The sequence below is a fragment of the Corvus cornix genome, chromosome 7, assembly GCF_000738735.6.
Source record: "Corvus cornix cornix isolate S_Up_H32 chromosome 7, ASM73873v5, whole genome shotgun sequence".
Taxonomy (NCBI): Eukaryota; Metazoa; Chordata; class Aves; order Passeriformes; family Corvidae; genus Corvus; species Corvus cornix.
The window spans coordinates 29,456,886-29,473,079 of record NC_046337.1 but is presented as its reverse complement, the minus strand read 5'-3'; the positions used below and the strand labels follow the sequence as shown (position 1 = coordinate 29,473,079).

Genomic DNA, 16,194 nt, shown 5'->3' with positions numbered 1-16,194 from the left:
ATTTAGTTGGATCTCTCTTCTATTAAGCAAATAGCCCAGCAGAAATGTTGATGCTTTCTGGACTGCTCCTCCTGCTTAAGGCAGAATATTAAATATTTTAGTCACTTTTGTTATGCTGAAAGAGTTCAAGGTTTCTGTCAAATGGATCTTCATATAGAAGCAGAGTTCACTGAGGTTGATGAGCCTACTGGCTGCCTGTCAGTCATGCTAAAATAAAAAAGGCCATTCTGCTCCTAGAATGGCTATGACAGGTTAAACAAAAGGAGCTACTCACCAAGGTACGAGACCTTTACAGACAATGACTCGGATTTTGGAGTGTTGGGTGCTCCAGGGAGAACAGGGTCCATTTTTCTTCTCTGAACTCATTTCTGATGCAGGGGGCTAATAATCACACTTGGAAAAGGTGCAGCTGAGAGGTGCTTCTGTGTGCAGTACTGAGATAGCAGCACACACCCCTTTAGGCTGATGATGAGTGGGCTGCAGTAAAGCACCAGCCAGGCCCTGAAGATTGGAGCTGCACAGAAGAGGGAGATAGGGTTACAACGGCACTATTGATGTACTCCTGACAGAGACAATCTCAAATGCTTTGAAAGCAGAGAGACATAGAAGAAGGCTATGTCTGAAATAAAAATGAGAAGAAATATGCAATGTGGGAATAGCAGAAGTGTGTGAGCAGAGAAAGCAAGTGGATCATCAGAGTTAAATGTGACCAACCAGAATTTTCCTTTGGAAGCTGTCCCATCAGGATGCCTTTATACCTTCCAGTGACAAAGTGGAGTCAAGATGCTTAATTATCTCTTGTGATCTGGATGCAAACAATTCCTAATCCTTGCCTATTTGACCTGGCACTTTTATTTCTCATGTTTAAGCAGACAATACATCAGAATTTCTGTATTATTATTGTTATTATTATCACCAAGAGTTCAAACTCCTCGGCAATGGAAGAAATATTTTGCCACCACCCAGAAAGCCTTCCTTACTTTGCAGAATTAGTCCCTCTGTTAATTGCTAAGAGGCAGAAGGTTGCAGAAGTTAACTACTAATGCTGTCTCAGTCTGCTTAATCAGGAAAGGGTCATATTACAGCTGAAATAAGGTGTCCTTCTCATTAAGGCAATAAATTTCAGACTCAGATTAAACTATTGATCCAGGCACAGATTTGTCACAGAGGGCAGATCAATTAAAATTTCTGTTACCCACCAGTAAATGAGATAATTATTTGTTTTCCAGACCTTTTAGTATTTGCCAATTAACCCGTGTTTATTTGGCCTACAAGCTCCTGAGGAGAATGCCTGTGCTTACCCTGAGCACATCTATGAAGTTGGGGCCTTCGTGCCACTCAGGATTAAACCATAGTTAATGCTTTTAGAATGTACCAGACAGCAGCAGAAAATCTGAGCAAAATGAATGTCCTCAGATATTCCTTACTTTAATTGTAAGAGCCAAAGAACAGAAATCAAGCTGATTATGGGAAAAAGCAAATCAGAAATAAAGGTAATATTCTATTGATGACTCATGTCAGTGCTCTAGATTATAACTGCAACTATAATGACAGTACATGAAAAGAACAGAAACCAAATATTTTTTAAGCTGTTTCCTGTTAAATTGCTAAACTATTTCATAAAACCAGATTCCATTATTGAATTAGACCAGGAAAAGGATAATGACAAGATAAAGCAAATACACAGTCTCTAATTTGAGTTCAGTAATCTGACATCCTCTGAGTAGCAAAAACATGGAAGAGTTTTTAGGAAGGATGTTACAAAACTACTGAGTTTAGTAGAGAAGGCAAAATCTTTCACTGCAGATTTTGGTTCTGTGTCAAAGCTGAAGGAAGGTAAATTCTCCTAGTCAAAGGTAAAAAATTGACCTAATTAATATTTTAATTAACCTTGATAATTGAAAGGAAAAAGGGTCACCTTCACTGAGTTTGTTCAGTGTTTAGTTTCAGACTATAAGCAAACTCATTCCTGTTAATAAGGCTACTACTCCCAAATGTTGATGTAATAAAGTAGAAATTAATTAGCACATGCAAATGAAGACTACTTTTATTATAATGTACCATAGTTCCTAATTTATTGTTCCAAAACATACAGCTATTTTAATATTAATTTTTGAAGATTCTATGTCTTAGTCACGTACAAGACGTAGACTTCTAAGAGAAATCCTAAGTGAAGAAGTTTCTAACAGTAAGATTAGTATTTATTTGGAATGTGTTTCATACAAAATTAGGGGTACCCTATTTTTATTTGCCAAAGCTGTGAATAATTATTACTCAAAACACACTATATAATATACTTTGGCTTACCTGAAAGGTGGGGAGCAGCTTCTGCTTTCATGTTAAACTGACTGGAATAGGAGAAGCTGGCACCTTACTTGTTTAAATCCTTCTTAAACCACAAATGTGGTAGCTTATTTACTTTATCAGAACAATTGTATTCACATCACTTCAATGTCATTCACCTGGGTAAAGTTCTCTGAGCTGGTAACACCCAGGGAGTTGGAGTTAGGTTTTATTCTTAAGATTGCATAATAATATTTTGACTTCCTACAGTAACGAGTTTCACACAAAGACCTCAAGGTCTCCAAGCAGCCTTTAATGTAGATAAATACAACTGTATCTATAAAGCTCAGAGGGATTTGCTCAACACAGAGAGAACTTGCCTGTGATCACATAAAATGTATTTTATCATTACGATGGCCAGCTGCAGTAGAGCACCTTGACAGGCTCCATAAACCAGGGACGTTTTACTATTTCCCGAGACTTTACCTGACCATATTCTATATACTTTTTTCCTTCACACCCTGCGTACCAATTACAATACCCACACAGAATTCATTACACTTTCTTTAATTCTGCAGTACAAGGGATCACAGAGAAAAGCTGTATCAAATCTGGTAGTATTGTGTCAAGGACCTGTGCAATTTTCTTGGTTAGACTGCTCAGGGAATTATCTTGGCTTGTGCTATAGAAATTTAGAATTGTCCTCTAGCTTTTTCAAAAATACTTTAAAATGATCTACCTACAGCCAACAGCTGGTTCCCAATATGACTGCCAGTTTCAATGAAAAATCTCTTCAACAGCCTGCAGAACCCGTTTCTGGTATCACTACATCCAGCTTTACTGAAGCAAATGCAATACTTTTAAGATATATGTCTGTTCATCACTAAAGGCTCATGGAATGAGAAAAGGGAAAGTACAGCACATTCTACCCTGTGCACAACAGCAATACCTCTCCTACGAAGAATCTGGAGACCTGCTCCTTATTTCAATTTATAGTGTATTTTAGCTCTTCCTCTGTTACCTTTGAAACAAAAGAAACTAAAACTTAGGATTATCTGTAATAGTGAGAAACTTCACAAGTCACAAACCCAATCCTTTGAAAACTGAACGTCCTGTTCCTTCCAATGACTCCTTCCCAGAACACATGGCAAACTCACTCACTTCAGACACCATCTGATGGACAGCCCAGGATCCAGGAACAGAGCACAGACTCCTGTTCCTGACACCCATGGCTGGCCAGGAACTGGCTGCAGCCTGTGTCTGCTCCAGCAGCACAGCTGGGAAGGAGGCAGAATGACCCTGACTTACCTTACTGGCAGGGAGTCAGGGACTAAAATGCCCATTAGCAAGACCCAAAAGAAGCACAAGCTTAGAAGGGTTTAATGCTGCTTTACTTTATTTCGACCAGTGTTTCACTCTTTTAGCATGGTCCTTATTTTACTCTCTAGTTTAGCAAGGAGCTGGTGAGGCCCACTGTGCTCTGTTCTCCTTGACAGGGATCCGTGATGGCAACAGGGATTACCTCCAAGGGAGCCAATCACTTCAGCATTCATCTGACAGGTTGCTGCAGAACTGGTATGACTTCTGAGTTCAAAATTATGCTGAGCAATGTCTTAAAATAATGTTACAGAAATTATTTGATCGCACTCATTAATTAACAGTTGGAAATGACTGGGGAAGCAGAATTATTGAAAATGGGAAGCCGGTTCTTTTATTTATCACATGAAAGTGAGAAGTAAATGTTTTATCTCTATACAGAAGCATAATATGGTGATCTATAAAAAGACAAGGGAAGCAGAAAGACAGAATGCAGTCTGTTCAAAAAAGAGCTTTGTATGAAAGACTAACATTTGAATATTTCCAAAATTTTTTTTTTTTTTTATTTTCTGGGATAGTATGCAGGCATCTCACCAACTTCCCCAAGATTTATTTTCAAATAAACTAAAACATTCCTGATGGAAAACCCAGTTCTGGTTTGAACTGGGGGAAAAAATGAAAATTTTCCTAAGGGTCTTGAAAACACCAGCAAAAAGGTTGTACAACATCCAGCCTCTTGTAACCAAAAATGTAAGGTTTTTTAAACTCATCTGTTTATGTTATGCGTTCATTTGAGGAAATTGCTATGAGCTTGAGAAATCCTTAGAAAGTTATTATTCTTTGATCAAAGTCAGCTTGTGTTTTTCTTAGTTTGAATTATATATGTACCTAATTTTAAAGCATACAGAAAGTCAAGAAAGTACAAGAACATGCTTCAAGAACAATTGGCCAAAAGTACAAACAAATACCAAAAGATGGGAGCCATTGAAATATATATCTATATATATATATATAACCTACCATTGTATTTGGCTGTAGAGTTGAATACTGTGCTCCTTTTATTTAGGGTGTTAAAAGAGTATTTACATATTCCTTCCGGATTTGTGTAAAACATTGTTTCATCCAAGGCTGGCTGAGTATCCCACTAAAGAGGAACAGCAGATTTGCTTTCAATAGCACAGATGTATGGAAATGGAAAGCTGGAATAGGTGCACTGTGTTATGAATGGCATTGCTCTTTTTTACCACAAATCACACCCATGAAGGAAAGGGTACAGATCTTCAATTAATCTGCAGCTGGGACTTGCAGTATTCCAGAACAGTGTCACTGCCTGTGACTGGGACTGACTTGTGTAAGCTGTTTGCGAGTTAAGATCCTCTGCCAGACTTGTTGCTTCCTTTAGAAGTGAGTCTACAGGATTGCAGTGTCAACATAAGTCATGAGTTGACATTGAAACAATATAAAAATACATTAATTTATTACTGACTCTTAACTACTTAACAAAAATCCCCAGAACATTTGCAAACATTTTCTTTTAATAAAAATAACTTGTTAAGTGTAAGAAAACTGGAGGATGCAACGGGAGATGAATGGGGGAACATGACAACTTTTAGAAAATGTTTGCATCAAGAATACATTTTTAATTGAAGAAATATGAATCAACTATAGCAGATGTATCTGCACAAATATTGATATATTTTTATCTATATATCACAGGAATTGCCTTGAGGCAAAAATATATAAATCATCATTTACAGAAAACCCTAGAAGGAATTACTTCCTGTTATTTAAAATTCATCTCAAGAGCAAAGAAATGCCATAAGAAAATTGCCCAAGATTTTCTCTCCTCTACATATGCAAATATTCATTCATTCATTTTTCTCCCTTTTCTTGACATTTACTTTGTTCACATCCATGATAGGCCCCTTCCTTCTCTTTTGGAGAGGGGGGGCATGAAGCCCAACAAGTTAACCGTTTAAGTTCCTAATCTGTAGTTCCTGCAGACTTTTCCATTTATGATCAGTGTTTATATTTACATGAGAAGAAATGGCCTGGCAACCTTAGCACAGTACTAATAATCCTAAATCCTTCAAACCAATTGTTTTGGCTATTCTTCTCCTTTTGAACAAACAGAGGGAACACAAACTCTGGATGTGAGTCTCCTTATCCAGAGTTTTGCTCTTTACTGCTTCTGGCCCTAGCTGAGAACCAACCAGAAAAGTCCTAGGAAATAAAAATTCTCACCCTTAGAAGGTGGCCTTATACCCATGCGTGTAAAGAACACCCCAGTTTGTAATTATCTCCCACAACAGCATCAGCTTTCACTCCAGAGAATTACTCAGTGCAACACTTGAAGGCAGCCAACAGGATAACAAGGTATTGTGGGTCTAGGCAGTAAAAAGGAAATGCTGCCCCAAATCTATCTCATCTAATTTTGCACACACTCAGAAGCACCACACATCCCCCAGAAATCCCTGCAAGAGGCTCACGATCCTTGTAACATGCTGGTTAGGAGAGGCAGACTTCCCAATACTTGATGAATTGGTATTTAAAACACTGATTTTAACACCTGCAAAGGTGTTTAGAACAAAATTTGAATTTCTATTTTAAGATAAACACAATTTTATGACACAGTAAAAGGCAGCAGTACTGTTTTCAGAAGCAGTATACATGGATAAGTGTCCAGGACTTAAATGAGATTGCATGCTTATGCAACTTAAAACAACTACGGAACTGTGAGGGAAGTACAGTGTACACAGATAATGTTTATAAATGAAGAACAAAATGTAGATAATGTATATAAGCATGACAAGAAGATCAGAACATATTGTATTCAATGTTCTTCCAACTAATGCAAAAAATTGAAAGTTACATTAAAAAAAAAAAGACAAAATCCTAATCCTACAGTTATAGTTCTTGGGGAGAACAAGGACTGATGAGACTTTCCTCCCAGGAGAAAGGGAAGATCTGCTGCCTGCTCCTTGCAGTGTAGGCCTCTGATCAGGACAAGCAGAGCAAGGGCTGGGTGGTGCAGGGCTCTGGCAAGCTGGGAGTCACATCTGATCATCATCTTCCTTCCCAGCTCAACACTTTCTGGCCCTTCCTGGCACTGAGAGGACAAGGTGACAGGCTATGGTTTTGCCCTTCCCCTACCTGCATCCTGTATAAAAATGAGCTGATGGCAGTGGCTGGATTCCTGACTAGACAGCTGCTAAGGGAAGGGGAGCATCTTTGTTTGCATATGGACACACACACACCATCCAACTCAACACAGCCTCAGTGGTGGGCAGTGCTATCCCTCCAAAGCAGCACATCCCTGCAGGACTTCAAAAGGGGGAGAAAATTCCCACCATGCTTCCCTGTCCCCTTTTTCACTGTCTTTCACAGAACATGCAGGCAGAAGTCCCTGGTTAAAAGCATACTTTTAGCATATGCATAAAAGAAAGTCCTTCCAAGAATTGTGATTATTGGTTCAGAGTTCAAAAGAAAATGGAGAGCAGCTGAAGTGAGATAGGAGATATATTGTGGATCGAAGCTGCTTCAGACACAATTCACTGCAGGAGGCTGGAGGCTATGCCAAAGCACCAGGAATGGAATGGAGAATTTTTTAGTTTGAGCTGTAGCAAAATACACTTTAAAAAAAACCCCTAAGACCTGAAAGTGAATAGACAGAAAACTGATGTAAAAACCTGATTCACTAAAGGCATAGGCTGAGAAGCAGCACTTTGGTTTGTATTCTCACCACTTGCTGCTCACAAAGAGCAGGGAACACACCAACAAAGTACCTGATAACTGAGCTCATAAAAAAGAATCCAGGAGCTCTATGTTTTGAAGGAATTGCTTTAGAAACATGGAAGCACTGAGCAAAAGGCTTACAGCTGTCAATGTACCTTTTTCACTTGCAGGCTGGTCTCTCCAGTGCCAGCAGATGAAAGGATATTCAGTTCATGCTCTGAGCAGCATTTTCATTTCCTCTGGGTCTTGTGGGCTCCTGCGATTGACCAAGTCACTTTGCAGCCATGCCCCCTCATCTTTTGGCATCTCGGACTCCTACAGGTCAGTGGATTATGAAATTATCTTTGAAGGAGGGAGACAAGTTGTTGTTGGTTTTCTATCATACACCAGCCTTTTTTCTAGATGGTGGGGATTACAGCATTGCTTACATCCACTTTAGGGTCTGTGAAATGGGATTCAAAGAGCAGTACTGTAGGCAAGGACTAAAATGTGACCCAAAAGCAGTTATTGTAGCCATCCCATAGTATTTTGCATCAGCACTTTACCAAAGTTCCCTGGTATCTTTGACATGATAGAGCAATTAATCCTGTGGTGTTTCAGAGATATTTTAGGACATTTTCCCAGGCAAAGGAAAGTTTTTTTGTGTCAGTTTTGCATGGCCTGGTTCTTAGTAGTCGGGGGGAGGGGGGGGCACAGAGGTGCTATTTTCCCCTTTGGTAACATTTTTTCTGAGATCATGTCAGAGTTACCTGGAAATACAGTTGTACATTACCAAAGAACATGCCTTCACTTTTTTTTCCCCTTTGGTACAGAGAAGGAAACACATTAACATTTCACAAAGTCACATGGCTCTGAGCAGTGTTCCCCATCTCATTACAAAAGCCAGTGTTTGTTAATCAAGGACACAAAGACTGATAAATTGTCAATTGGAAACTAACTTGTTTCTCATAGAAGAAGTTGGTGCCAAACTAAAGACTTTTGAGCTTCCTTATCATTAGAATGAGAGCTACCTCAATTCCTATTTTACTTCCAGCCTTTATTGTTATACTGGGAAGACCCAAGATAGCCTGAACTCTGTAGGACTTAAAATCCGAGTCCAAATCCAAATATCACAGCTTCTGCCTGCATGTCACAGCCAAAGTGAAGCATCAGAGCTGGCCTTTGCAGGAGTGCAGATCAGATCTGCTACAGCCAGTAGATACCGGCAGAAGTGCTAACGAGAGACCATCACAGCTCACAGCGTCTGCTGGGACAGATAAAGCAAACCCACTTGCATAAAAACATGGGGAGGGAGGGAGATGTAAGAAAAGGATTAAAAACTAAGCAGAAGTATATTTATTCATTTAAGAATAATGCTGGCGTGTGCAATGCACATATGAAAGCTCACAATACCATATTTAATGATTCTGTTAAAAGCTTTGGGGAGGTCAGCTCAGGTCACAGAGCAGAGATAATGTAAGCACAAAATGGAGAAGAAAATCTTGTAGGAAAGGGAAATGAGAAAGTCAAGTGAAAAGAGGGCATTTAACTTTTTGGGGAGGAATTCTTAAAAGAGCTGGATAAGATAAGAAAATTAATGCAACCTGACTTCTTCATTTCTTATTAATGTGGAGCAAAAAGTGTAATGAGGATATGTGAGAGATTACAACAAACATATTGCAGGGGCACCTAGGAGAGAGAGAAAATCCCTGAATCACTTGCCAAGGAGATAAGGAAGCTTTGATATAAAAATAGCAATGACTATCAGCTACAGATGCTTAGTACCTTTGTTCCTCTACCAAAGAAAAGCCCATCAAGTGAGAGCTGGTATTTCCAGTTTCATGTCTGATAACAGATCTACCTCAAAATGAGACCTCAGGCACTGGGGCACAGCTCACTGTACAGGATTTTTCCAGCACTCCCAGCCTTCATTTTAATGTCCTACACTTTAACAGCTGCAGAATAAAATAAAAGCCCATCAAATGGAAAGTTATAAAAAGAAACTCAGGTCAAAAATTCTGGTTTTGGCAATGTACTTCAGCAGCGGCCATATGCCAAAAGTAGTCAACTCAGGTCACAAAAATCCCTGGGATGCTGTGCTGGGGTGGCACCACCTGGTAGGAGTGGAGGGCAGAGCAGGACTGCACCATTTCTGACAGCCTGGGACACACAGGGCTTCATCCCAGTTCACAGAGAAACCCAGGAAAGACCAAGAGAGAAACTGCCAGTAGAGAGAAGAGAAGAGAAGAGAAGAGAAGAGAAAAGCTCCTGGAGGTTTTTTCAGTAGCAGCAATCTCCTCTGGACAGTCCCAAAGGCATTAATTTGGCCTCCAACCTTCCACGTATTTAGCTGTGCCAGCCTATCCCCTCCAGGAATCTCCATGGCTGACCAAGAGAAGGTAAGGCAGGGCTGTCTCCTGCAGCCGTGTGGTGGCTCTGACCTCTCTGTCAGCCCGCACTGCAGAATTTCATTTTCGCCATTGTGCTGTCATGTTAAAATGAGAGGGAATCGTGTGTGGAACTGCTCCTGCAGCCATGTTACCCTGGCAGAAGTCAACAAGAAGCTTCTGATGTGTTCAATACAACAGTGCTGAGCCTTGAGATCATGAGCAGTATGGTATTAACATTTCCATTCTGCATTTTCAGAACTTTCGCTTTAATAAAACAACATATTCCCCAGAGCACAAGACAACAATTTTCAGGCCAAATAGAATTAATGAGGCTGAGTAATGTTTGCATCTTTCAATATTCTCAATCCTGTGAGCAGATATGTTTATGTTCAGCAATCTGAATACGACAAAAAACATTCATTTTCACCATATCACTTCAGCAGAGCTTGAGTTAAAGACTAAAAAATTTTGTGCTTTGCTTATTATAACTAATACTTCAGCTGGAAAAGAACTTCAGTTTTGTGGTCCCAATTTCTTCATTTTTGTGCACTTTTAAACATATATGCATGTGCCAGCATATTTCACAGGCCTTTTGATGTTGTATTATCTCTGTATGTGGGTGGTTTGTTTCCAGCTATAGTTTGAAGTGCAAATTTCCTTCTCAGTTTTCCTATGTGAAGGTTAAAAATACAGTCATGAAATATCCGCCACATGTTTTCTTCCCTGAATTTCCTAAGCAGAAATCTAAAACAAGGTACTTCTCTTCAAACATTTGCATTATTAAAAAAAGTACCCCAAGAAATGAATAAATAGCAATCATCTGTTAAATAAACATAAAGAGATTCAAGGCCCACTATCCCTAGATATTTCTCCATATCCCTGAAGCATTAACTATAATGCCCACCCTGATAAAAATCTCTTGGGAGCAACAAGCATAGCAGCAAAAGGAATCACAACGGGTTGGAGATTAACTCAGCAGCTGCTGTTTCCAGCCCACTGTGTGCTTCTGGGGCTTTGCATCTTATTGTGACTCATATGGAAATGAGGAGATGGATCCCAAACAGAGCTTTGCTTTCAAAATCAGACATAAAATCATCTGTTTCTTAAATGAGCATTCCCATCTGACATACTGAAAATGAACATGAAAGTGCTAGCTGTGAATTATATTTCATTCTTTATTCAGCGTTCTTGAAAAGCAGGACAGCATTTTCCCAAATCTGTTGGTCCATTGGTCAATGGCAGCAGCAAAACCCTATAACATGGCTCCTGGGAATTTTGCTGTCCAGAGCATTTTTTAAATCATATGAGCTGTGCTGTACATGCCAGTGAAGAGAGGAGGAGGCAGCAGGTTGAGTATTTTGTTTTCTGTGTCTGAAAAACAGGAGTGTTTTCTATGGAAATTAATGTTTAAAAGTAATCCCAGTGCCCTCAAGCTTTAAGTGCTGTCACAAAGATTGGAAAGGGCTGAAGGGAGTTCACTGACTTTTGAAATTAACACTTTTTCAAAAGATGAAAAGTTGCATAAGGGTCTATCCAGGAAGCAGGTCTGAGCAGGGTGGTGCTGCCCTTGGGCCAGCCTGGCTGAGCCAGCTTGGAGCAGCCTGGCAAACACTGCTGCTGGTGCAGAGCAGCAGTGAGTGATCACTTCTGCCTAACAAAGGGCAGCAAGGAGAAAAGTGGGGTTTGCTCAGTCAGATTTTCTCCCTATAACAATCTAAAGGCACTTTGTGCCACATATAGCCCTTTATTACTGCAGTAGCCTTGTGAAGGAGTTGGGCCTCTCATTGAAACAGTCAGGCATTGAGAGAAAAGAACTAAAAGGTAGATTTCTTTTCTCAATTTCTTTAACTTCAAGACTATCAAGGTGATACTTTATAAGTTTCATGAGAACAGACAGGAGTGTGATTTTTCAGGTTGTGGATGTTTCTTTTATTGATGCCAGCAGATCAGAGCTGAAGCAGTAGCTGCAAACATGTGGTTCTGAGTGACCTTACCCAGCGCTATTGATAGGCTGTTCCTTCCCCAGGAGGTGGCTGTTCTACTGCTGCCAAGCATAAGCAAAACAGGTGCAATTCTGATGATGGTGGGGTTTTTTAAATCCCTGCTGGCCAATAGTAATAGGATTATCAATCCACCAAATGCTATGACAGAAGTGAATTCAATCTGAAGATTGGTCTTTCCTCTACACCTTTGGATTCATTTTGCTTTCTTAATATTCCTAATGCTTTCCCCACAGACAGCCTTTCTTTTCCTTCTTTTCCAGTTTTGTGACTGCTTTTCCTTTCCTTACCTGTAACTTTCAATGTCCTTTAGCCACTGTTCTGTAGCTAATTTATTGACACCTTCTTTCTCTCTCCCCTTCTCTACCCTCCCTTTCAGCATGATGTGAACTGTGCCTTTTCCAGCAAGGCTGAACTGTAAGAGTGTGTCTTTTCATTTGTGGGAGATATGAAATATTAAAACAAACATTTCCTTGCTTCACTCTCAGTAAGAGCTTAAAGGAGCTGTTACAGGGATTATTTTTCCTCTACTTACTGGAAAACAAAGATAAAAATGTAGCTTTCAAGTAGGTCATTTAATCTTGGGACATTTAATTGTGAGGTTGCCAGCCACGATTTGATTTCTCATCTTCTATTATTCCAAGGTTACAAACCTTCCAATTCATTTATATTTATAAACAATGTTCCCACTATATTACATGCATGGATTATTAGGAACACCTCCCAGTAGAGTACTGTCAACTTTTTGTACATAATTAATTAGAAGCCTCAAAGCTACCTTTTATCAAACTTTCACAGAGGTTTAGCATATCAGAAATCTCAAAATGAAAGAACTCTGTTTAGACCAAAGGGCCATCCAGCTTACCCAAGTAAAGAAATACTTTATATTTAATGGGATTTAAAAAATTTTTTTAAATAATTAAAGCCAAAGTGGAAACCACCTAGGAAAGAATGTGGTTGCAGTGATAACAGAATTATATTTCTCAGCAAAGGGAGACAAACCCTGGCTCCAATTAACAGTCCAGTTCTGATAAAATAAGTCAAAGGAGAAAACTGCCTGACCAAAAGGATGATGTTACCTGCAAAAAAATTGAGATGGGAGTAAGAACTGGCCCCTAACAGTTAAACTGCTTATAAATCGTCCACAGGATGGGAAAAGACAGGAAGTACATAGCTCTGACTATTTGCATGGCTTCTGATTTATACAGTAGTTCCTCAAAAGCAAATTGAGCCTTTCAGCTTCAAATTAACTTGCAAAACTTTGGCTGGGAGGCCAGGTCAATCTCACACAGGCCCCGTGCACATGGGAGCCCATGCATTATCATCCTAATTTCGTACTTGCCACATGTAGCATGTGTGAGTAGGTCTGGGATAGCTCTGCAGCACCAGGGGTAAGCTGGCTAAGAGGAGAAACACTAATTTTTCTTTGCATGCCCATTTCCTTGCCATCGTAACACATTCTGGATCACTAACTGTGAGCTCTCTGCCAGGGGAAGTGCCATGGTGAACATGATTTATAGGCAGCAAACATCCCTTTGATTCAGGCCATCACTGGCACATAAAAATGAAATGCAAATTTCTCAAAATTCTCAAGAGCATGTTCTAATGTTTAGCATTTTACTGGGGATTTTGGGGCAGGATTTGTTGCCTGTGAGAGTAATTATTACTTTGCATAAATTTTGCTATGAAAGTTAAAATGTTTGTGGAACCTAAAGACTTATTCCTCTTCTTTCCCTTACCACAAATTGCCCTGGAACCAAGGTGGCAGTGCAACAGGAGATACTGCTCATGATTTCCCAAGTTAATGGCCTGGGCCTTTTCACAGAGCTGAATTATCTGGAATACAACCAGAGGTTACGTTCCTGCCATTCACTCTAATGGCCAGGAGATGAAAGGAACAGGGGAGCCCACATTATCAACAAGTGACTCAAGGGTTAGTGTCATTGGCAGAATTTTGGCTTCTTTGATGATGGGGCAATTTTCATGGCACCTGGCCTGCTGGAGCCAGACGGGCTCCATCTATCTGTTAAGGGCAAAAGGATTTTAGCCCATGAACTGGCAGAACTTGTTGAGAGGGCTTTAAACTAGGTTTGAAGGGGGAAGAGGATGCAACTGGGCTCTCCAGAAGCAAGCCCAAGGGTGGTAAGCCAGAGTTAGGGGTGAAATCAGCAGCCCAGCTGAAGTGCATGTATACTAATGCACACAGCATGGGTAACAAACAGGAACTGGAAGCCATGGTACTGCAGCAAAGCTATGACGCAGTCGCCGTCACGGAAACGTGGTGGGATGACTCGCATAACTGGAGCACTGCACTGGATGGCTACAAGCTCTTCAGAAGAGACAGGAGAGGGAGAAGAGGTGGAGGAGTGGCCCTTTATATTAGGGAGGCTTTTGATGGCATGGAAATTGAAACCAATGATGATGAAGTCGAATGCCTATGGGTAAGAATTAAGGGGAAGGCCAGTAAGGCTGACATCCTGCTGGGAGTCTGTTATCGACCACCCAGCCAGGAAGAAGAGGTGGATAACTTATTCTACAAGCAGCTGGAGGGTGTTTCAAGATCACCAGCCCTTGTTCTTGTAGGTGACTTTAACCGACTGAGAACGTAACACAGCAGAGAAGAGGCAGTCCAGCAGGTTCTTAGAGTGTGTGGAGGACAACTTCTTGTCACAGCTGGTGAGTGAGCCCACCAGGGAAGGGACTACACTAGACCTGCTGTTTGCAAACAGAGAAGGGCTGATGGGAGATGTGGTAGTTGGAGGCCGTCTGGGGCACAGTGATCATGAAATTGCAGGGTTTTCAATATTTGGTGAAATAAGGAGAGGCATCTAAAACTTTCACACTGGACTTCCAGAGGGCAGACTTTGTCCAATTCAGGAGACTTACTCAGAGAGTTCCTTGGGAAGCAGCCCTTAAAAACAAAGGAGTCCAGGAAGGGTGGGTGTGCTTCAAAACAGAGATATTGAGGGCACAGGAACAGACTGTCCCTGTGTGCCAAAAGATGAGTTGATGAGGCAAATGTCCAGCCTGGATGGGTAAGGAGCTTATGAAGGAACTAAGGAATAAAAAGAGGGTGTATCACCTTTGGAAGGAGGGTCAGGTATCTCAGGAAATATTTAAGGGGGTTGTTAGGGCATGTAGGAAAAAGATTAGGGAGGCCAAAGCTCAGTTAGAACTTAATTTGGCAACTCTTGCCAAGGATAATAAAAAATGTTTTTACAAGTATATTAATGGCAAAAGGAAGGGTAAAAACAACCTTGGTTCTCTACTAGATGCAGGAGGGAATTTAGTGACTGCAGATGTGGAGAAAGCCAAGGTGTATAATGCCTTCTTTGCCTTGGTCTTTAGCAGAAAGATTGTTTATCCTCAGTACAACTGTCCTCCTGGGCTGGTAGATGGTGTCAGGGAGCAGGATGGTCCCTCTGTTATCCAGAAGGAAGCAGATAGAGAACTGCTGAGCCACTTGGATGTTCATAAATCTATGGGACCAGATGGGATCCATCCCAGGGTGCTGAGGGAGCTGGCAGTTGAGCTTGCGAAGCCGCTCTCCATCGTTTGCCAACAGTTCTGCCTCACTGGTCAGGTTCCAGATGACTGGAAGCTGGCCAGTGTGACACCCATTCACAAGAAGAATAGGAAGGACAATCCTGGAAATTATAGGCCAGTCAGTCTAACCTCTGTACCTGGTAAGGTAATGGAGCAGTTTATTTTGAGTGCCATCACACAGCACCCACAGGATGGCCGGGGGATCAGACCCAATCAGCATGGGTTTAGGAGGGGTAGGTCGTGTTTGACCAACCTGATCTCCTTTTATGACCAGGTGACCTGCCTGGTGGATGCAGGAAAGGCTGTGGACGTTGTCTATTTGGACTTCAGCAAGGCCTTTGACACTGTCTGCCACAGCAAACTCCTGGAAAAGCTGGCAGCCCATGGCTTGGACAGGAGCACTCTTCACTGGGTTAAGAACTGGCTGGATGGCCACACCCAGAGAGTGATGGTGAACTGTGCTGCATCCAGTTGGTGGCCAGTCACTAGTGGGGTCCCTCAGGGACCTGTACTGGGGCCAGTTTTGTGTAATATTTTTATTGATGACATGGATGAGGGTATTGAGTCTACTATTAGTAAATTTGCAGATGACACTAAGCTGGGAGCGTGTGTTAATCTGATGAAAGGTAGGAGGGCTCTGCAAAGAGACCAGGAATGAATGGTTGGATAGATGGGCAGAGTCCAATAAGGTGAAGTTTAACAAGTCCAAGTGCTGAGTCCTGCATTTTGGCCACAATAACCCCCTGCAACACTATAAGCTGGGGACAGTGTGGATGGACAGTGCGGCTGGACAGTGCCCAGGGGGAAAGGGACCTAAGAGTACTGGTCGACAGCCGGCTGAACATGAGCCAGCAGTGTGCCCTGGTGGCCAAGAAGGCCAACAGCATCCTGGTCTGTATCAGAAATAGTGTGGCCAGCAGGACCACGGATGTCATTCTTCCCCT

The 16,194-nt window shown here is 41.2% G+C and overlaps 1 long non-coding RNA gene across 3 annotated transcripts in view; it reads left to right on the top strand.

Moving 5' to 3' along the window:
* Positions 1-16,194, top strand: part of LOC104693745 — a 109,422-nt gene that overhangs the window by 56,562 nt on the left and 36,666 nt on the right. For 2 of the 3 annotated variants that reach the window (XR_005602409.1, XR_002047341.2), the window contains exons 6-7: positions 3,780-3,858; positions 7,506-7,656. This is a non-coding gene — a long non-coding RNA (uncharacterized LOC104693745). The remainder of the gene's footprint in view (positions 1-3,779; positions 3,859-7,505; positions 7,657-16,194) is intronic. The other variant, XR_752608.3, reaches the window with a different exon arrangement.